Source organism: Notamacropus eugenii, chromosome 1 (assembly GCF_028372415.1).
Source record: "Notamacropus eugenii isolate mMacEug1 chromosome 1, mMacEug1.pri_v2, whole genome shotgun sequence".
NCBI lineage: Eukaryota > Metazoa > Chordata > Mammalia > Diprotodontia > Macropodidae > Notamacropus > Notamacropus eugenii.
Genome location: NC_092872.1, coordinates 611,150,856 through 611,157,940, shown reverse-complemented (window position 1 = coordinate 611,157,940; position 7,085 = coordinate 611,150,856).

Here is a 7,085-nt window from a genome sequence, read left to right as displayed (position 1 = left end):
CACACATATATGTATGTGTATTTATGTGTGTGTATGTATATACATATATATGTATATATACTTATTCCCACTAAAACAGGTAAGGGGAGTACATTTACTTAGCATGTAAGGGCATAGTTATCAAATGCAGGGTGAGGATGGAGGACGATAGTTCAGGTTTAGCTGAGTTGAGTGGACTGCCAAGTCCTTCCTTTGTCTCCCATTTTCTCCTTGAAAATAACACTGGTAGTGGCTCCAACAGGTCTGAGAGAGAAGCTCTGTGTCACAGTGTGCTGTTGGGTTTTTTTTAAATAAGTCACAGAGATGCTAGAGACCATATCACCAGTTCATAGCCTTCTATTATGCATGAAACAAAAATTTTATACTTCAGTTGCATGTGTATCAGAGATTACTGTCCATTAACCATCTTCTAACTCCCAGTGGTTTGTAATGCTATTGGTCTATGAGATAGGTACTTCTCCTCTGAGATTCTATCCAGACTTCAAACTAGGAACTTGCTCCTTGAAATTCCATCGTTCTCTAGGGCCTGTTCCCTCCCTTATAATGTCTATAGGCCTGGTCCTTGCCTAGTCAGGTATAGGTTTATTTTGTCCCTGATATTATGAAGGCATGGTGCGGAGGGGTTGATGTGGAAGCTCTGATGAGATGACAACCAGAGTCCCCTGTTAGACATCCCTAATTCACTTGTTAGCCTTTTGATGGCAAAGAACCATGAGAAGACTCCTTTGGACTATGTTCAAACTAGATTTGAGTCTTCTTCCAAGGTCATTGAAACATGGAGTAAACAATGTGTCAGCCTCATTTTTTTTTAACAGATTTTGTCGTTGGTGAGCCATCTCCGGAATTGAAATGTCAAAAATTGCTGGTGAGGAGGGACATCTTATCTTTTCACTAGCTACTCTGCAACCCAGCTTCCCATTTAATGAAGGTATTCCCAAAGAGTCCAGAAATTATCCCTCAGCAGGCCACCAGACACTTTGTCCAGTCTTCCCCAAAATTTAGCCATCCATCCAGACAGTGAGAATGTTGTCTCTTGCCTGGAGAGAAAACAGAATGCTTGGGATAGGAAGGAACTGAAACGGTCATGTATTCCTACTCCTCTGAATAATAGTCTCCCTTCTGCCATAAGGATTTATGACATGAGCTGTGGATTGTCACTATTTCAAATGGCAATATATTCCCCCAGTGGTCTTTTTCTTATTTTCTTTGAGGAAGCAAGAAATTGAGACACCTCTTCCATTCCTGCCATATCACTAGTTAAGGAGTCAATACAGGATTTGGGTCTTCCTGAATTGAGCTCTGAATTTATACTTATTTGCTGGCAAGACAGCTCTATAAGAGAATAATAAATAATTCCTCATTTTTTATGAACTGAATATGACCATAGGAAACTAAGAAAAAAGAGCCAGGCTATGATGGTAGTCTGTTTAGATGATCTCAGTATTTCAATTAGTATCAAGTTAAATAGGCCTTGATGATCATATTTGTGATTATGAAGGCTTAAGTAATATTTAGACTTCCGTCCCTCCACATCCCACACATCCCATTCTCGATTTCCCTGAGTTTTTGCTGTAGTGTCTGGCGTTTGTGGCTTGGAGTAAGAAACTGTCACATACTAAACCTACCCTCTTATGTAAAACAAAAAAGGTTTCTTCCAATTTATGTAGGTTAAAATGCCTCATCTCCAGAATTATTCCTTTGATGTCTAAACTCAGTAGTGTCAAGAATTAAACTGAAGTCACAAATAAGCAGGACGGCTTTCCAACTAACATTAAATTTATTAGACTTCTATTTTTTTTAAAGTAAGCTATTTGTAATAGAGATTTGAGGTCTCATGCACAGCCTCTTTTCTTTTGTCTTTGCATACAGAAATGTTGATGTTAATTGGTGTTTGTCAAGCACAGTACAGACAGTTCTCCATTATGTAAATGGACCATTCTGCAGACCTTTACGTTAAAGCAATTCTTAGATAATGAGAATTTGCCCCTACACACTCACTTCATTTAGCCTGTATAGCAAAAGCATACACAAAATAATACCTTTATGCAAATCATAAAATTTGCTACAATTCAGACATACTAAATATTGTACCATGATAAAATTATGAAATGAAAGGCAAAAGTAATGATAACTATGCACAGTGTAGTACACTAAAGTTAACATAGGTGTGCAGTTTGTTGCCCCTTCCCCACCCATTGCACCTAACCTTTATCACCAACTTTTTTTATGAAGCTATCAGGAGATGTCTGGGCAGTGACTCTCTTTCCTTGTATATCTGATGAACAAAAGCAATATTCAACTCAAGTAGTTTTTGAACTTTTAAAAATATTTATCTGTTGTCATCTTTCAAGATAAGAAAAATCCACTCAAATGATGAAATCCTTTTTCCATGGAAATATTTCCAACATTTTTTTCAGAATTCTTTACATAAAGTTGAATTTGCATAATTCAAATTTACATAAAATAAGAACTATCTGTATAACAAAAAGTAAAAATTATTTCTAAAAAATTGGATTCCCTGTGGTACAATCATTGTGTAGAAGAGGGTTATAGTGGTATCTTCTAGAGAGAGGCTGTATGTGCCCATAAGACTAGGGCAGCAAGCCTGAAGCAAGGTTGGGATCAATAAAGAAAGGAAATTATGTAAATTTGGGAATTATCATTAAAAGTAAGTAATGTAGAACAAGTAAGTCTTTCTTATATTCCTTACCTAAAGGAAAAGTTAAGGCCTAAAATGAAATCCTTGAGGCAAGAGCAATGGGAGAATAAAGACATTGATGGAAGAAAGATTTAGAACAAAAGATAGGACCAGGTTTCATTCATAGAAAAAGGAGCATCACTGGAGAGTAGCTTGGCACAACATAGACTTTAGTCGCTGGAGCCTTGGTGGTAGTGATCTTCAGGTTCCAACATCAGAAGGAAGGTAGCTCAGTAGGATTTATGGGGAGACAACCTTGAGCTTAGTTAACTCAATTCTACCAAGTTCTCTGTCACTCCTAATCCATAATGGACAGGAAATATGACTATCTCATTTCTCCATTGTTACCAGGTAATAAAATCCTGACCCTTTGCTCCCATATTATAAAGGAGGAATTAGCAGGTCTCTAATTCCCATTTCTGATTTCATAAATAAGGCAGTTTGTCATAAATTGACATATTGCCAGTAGGAATGATTTCAAAACAATATTTTATACAGGGGCAAGAGGTTTCCCTGTCTTGCAATGTTTTGTCAGCTTGAAGTACTCCAGGGACCCTTCTGTTTCCCTCCACCATTGTATTCCTTTCACCATGGATTCCAGTATGTAACATGCAGTTCACAACACAAGACTGATTTACTATTACTCAGCTAACTAGGGCAGCAGAAACAGTATTTAGTGTTATGCTTCTCAGCACTGGCAATCAAACTTTATTAATCAAACACATGCAAATATTAGTTTATATTATCTATTTAGACAATACAAACATTTATCTCATGAGGAACTGTGAAAATATGCCAAAAATCTTCTTCTGTCTTCCTTGAATTACTCTATACCATAGGATTGAAGGAGGAGGATGGAGGGCCTAAACACAGAACGAAGCAATCAATAACTGATCTGACTCTTGCTTAGCTTTGCATGTAGAGGGAGTCTACAAACTTCAATACTGATTTTAGCCAGTTCTAGTCAGCTCTGCAGTGGGCTAGCTCACTTTGGTGCAGCCAAAGTAGGGCCGATGCAAAGTTCATGATAAATAAGAACATCCTGCTTCTGTGTTCTAGTGGCTTCTTGAAAGGACTGCCTCTTCTTAACCTTCTATACCTCCCAGTTTTGCTGAAACCCATCAATATCTCAGGCTTTGCTTGCAGAGCCAGGCTCCTGTGTACTCTGTATAGAGGGGACCTGGCATGCATGTCTTTTCTTTCTCTTGTAATAATCTTAAGTTGCTACTTGACTTATTTATAGTCCTATTAGTCTTTGCAAACTCTGGTCAACAGAAGAAACCACTAATGTGATATTCTACGGCTTTCCAATAAGTGTGTTTTGTACTGGTACTCAGTGACAAGTTTCCCTCTCTGCAAAACCAGAGTTTGTGAGCCTTCCTCCAAGATGATTGCCTGGCAAGTTGGCTAATCTCTATCAACTGGCCCTAGTCTCAAGGTAACTCAAGTAACTTGAGTCTCAAGTGCAAGGAACACAGGAGTCAGCTTAATTTGCTCCTCAAGGTTAGGCTAAATGCTTGCTATCTCCAGTAGTTCCTTATAGTTGTACATTTCCATTCATTCTAGCCATGCCAAGTTCTTCTGATTTATGGTATTTTCAGTGGGACACTCTCTTTACCTTGGGTTGTGATTCCATGTAGGAGAGCCCCCAACCATTTACATAGTGTTGATAAAATTCTGAGGAAGTGGTGGTGCACATGCTCACTATGATCCTTTCAGAACTGCCAGTGGGTTTGATTTATCCAGGCGACTATTGTGGTGTTGAATTCTGCTGACTCATTCCAGATTTGACCACTGGGGACAAATATATTCATCTGAAGACATCTCATAAGGGTAATACCTGAGCAATTTGCAACACCCATTAGTGTTGTCAGGAATGTCACAGAGTCCTCTGTGCTGTTGAGCTGAAGTAGTCTGTGGGCAATGATTGAAAGCTGACAGTATTTTCTCTTCATCTGGTTGTAAAGATTTAGTGGTTAGGTTAGGCATGTGGGAGTCAGCTGTGGTGATGAAGCATCCTCCCCCAAATTCTGGTGAGTTGTAGCATGGCTAGTATTGGGTAAGGTTCTGTGCAGAGGTGGAGGCTTTGGTCATTACCATGTGGAGATCGCTCTTGAGAGTGTCTATGCCAGGATAGCCAAATAGAGCCCAGTCAGGACAATGTTGTGGAATAAACTTAACAAGTTTCAAGAGATTTACACAGTTTGGGGTTTCACATATTCTGACCAGCTTTGTAGGGTACTTATGAAGTTCTCTTCAGCACATTAAGTTTGCCAGGTTGTGGTGGTGTGGGCATGGATAGTATCCACATTGTACCTGAATGTAGTGTTGGGCTAACTAGCTGAGACAGGTTAATGCAGATGCAATAGGCCCAATGGGTCTCACTGTGGGTGTTTACATGTCCCCATGACTAGAAGAATGAACACATGTCTAAGGGCTGTATTAACCAGTATTTGGGTTCCTGGAAAGATAGCACTTACTCTGGTAGCCTTGCAGGCTGGTCCTATAGGTTTGGTGGAGGTTGGGGCCTGATTCTGGGTTCTAACTGGTCTCTTGGTCCATGCACATGGGAGACTTCTGGGATGGTCAGGGCTTCCAGGGTTCCTGGGAGGGCAGGGTCCTCCTGTAGAACTTTCCACTTAGCCTCCCACTCAACCTTCAGCTGCTGCACCATTGGTTACCTTATCTTTAGCTTCTGTGATAAAGCCTGTGCCTCCTCCCCCCAAAATGCTACTGACCAAATGATCACATCTAAGGAGCTTCCCCCTTCTCCTGGGGGCACTAACTATGTCACTGTATAAGGCATGGGGATGAAGGTCTGGCAAGTGGTCACAGGGATGTGGTATAACCTGAGGTGCCTCTCCAGCTTGTGCTGAGAGAGAGAAGGTTGTTGAAGTGGTGACGGAGGTGAGGTACAAGGACCTCTGAGGGCAGAATAAGAGTGTAGGGGATAATGTCTTACATAGTCAAGGGTGTGATGGGTTCATTACCATGAAATTATTGCCCCTTGAGTTGTGAGCCCCAGGGTAGTTTTGGAAAGAAAGTCCTGGATTGCAAATGATGTGAACTGTGACATGCCCAGAGTTATGAGTCTACAAGAGCTCTGCACCATTGGTGGAATCATTTCCATGACACTCTCTTTGGGGCTTGTTGCCTTTTTCAGTATGGAATACTTCCTTGAATTCCCCTCCAATATGGGCTTAGTGCCCCTGCTTGGAGTTGAGACTATCACCTGAAGGGCTTTGCTGACCTAATGGTTCACTCACTCCCCACTGTGGTTTGGCAACTACATGAGAAGGAATCATGCTATCGTCTCTCAGCATTGCCCTCGTCCCACCTGTCAGTGTGATGAGCATGGTGGCCTGCTATGGCTGGTCACTGGTCCCATGAGTGTTTCCCTTCCCTATTGAAAGAATCCACCATTCACTTCCTGAAAGACATCCAAAAAGAGAAACTCCTAGAAACTTGTAGGCAAATTCCAGACTTACCAGGTCAAGGAGAAAATATTGCAAGCAGCTAGAATGAAACAATTTGAGTATGGTGGAACCACAATCAGGATAACACAAGATCTAGCATCTTCTACATTAAGGGATCAAAGGGCATGGAAAATGATATTCCAGAAGTCAAAGAAACCAGGATTAAAACCAAGAATCACCTACCCAGCAAAACTGAGTATAATACTTCAGGTGGGAAAATGATCTTTCAATGAAATAGAGGACTTTCAAGCATTCATGATGAAAAGATCAGAGCTGAAAATAAAACTTGAATTTCAAACACAAGAACCAAGAGAAGCATGAAAAGGTAAACAGGAAAAAGAAATCCAAAAATACTTACTAAAGTTGAACTGTTTATATTCCTACATGGAAAGATAATATTTGTAACTCTTGAAACTTTTCTCAGTATCTGGGTAGTTGGTGGGAGTATACACACACATACACAAAGAAGAGAGAGAGAGAGAGAGAAAGAGAGAGAGAGAGAGAGAGAGAGAGAGAGAGCACAGGGTGAGTTGAATAGGAAGGGATCATATCTAAAAAAAATAAAATTAAGATGTGAGAGAGGAATATATTGGGAGAAGAAAGAGAAATGGAATGGGGCAAATTATCTCTCATAAAAGAGGCAAGGAAAAGTCTTTTCAATGGAGGGAAAGAGGAAGGAGGTGAGAGGGAAGAAGTGAAGCTTACTCTCATCACATTTGGCTCAAGGAAGAAATAACATGCACACTCAATTTGGTATGAAAACCTATCTTACAATACCATAAGGTGGGGGAGAAGGAGACAAGCAGAGTGGGGGGGGGGGGGGATGATGGAAGGGAGGGCAAATGGGAGGAGGGAGCCATTAGAAGTAAACACTCTCAGGGAGGGACAAGATCAAAAGAGAGAATAGAAGA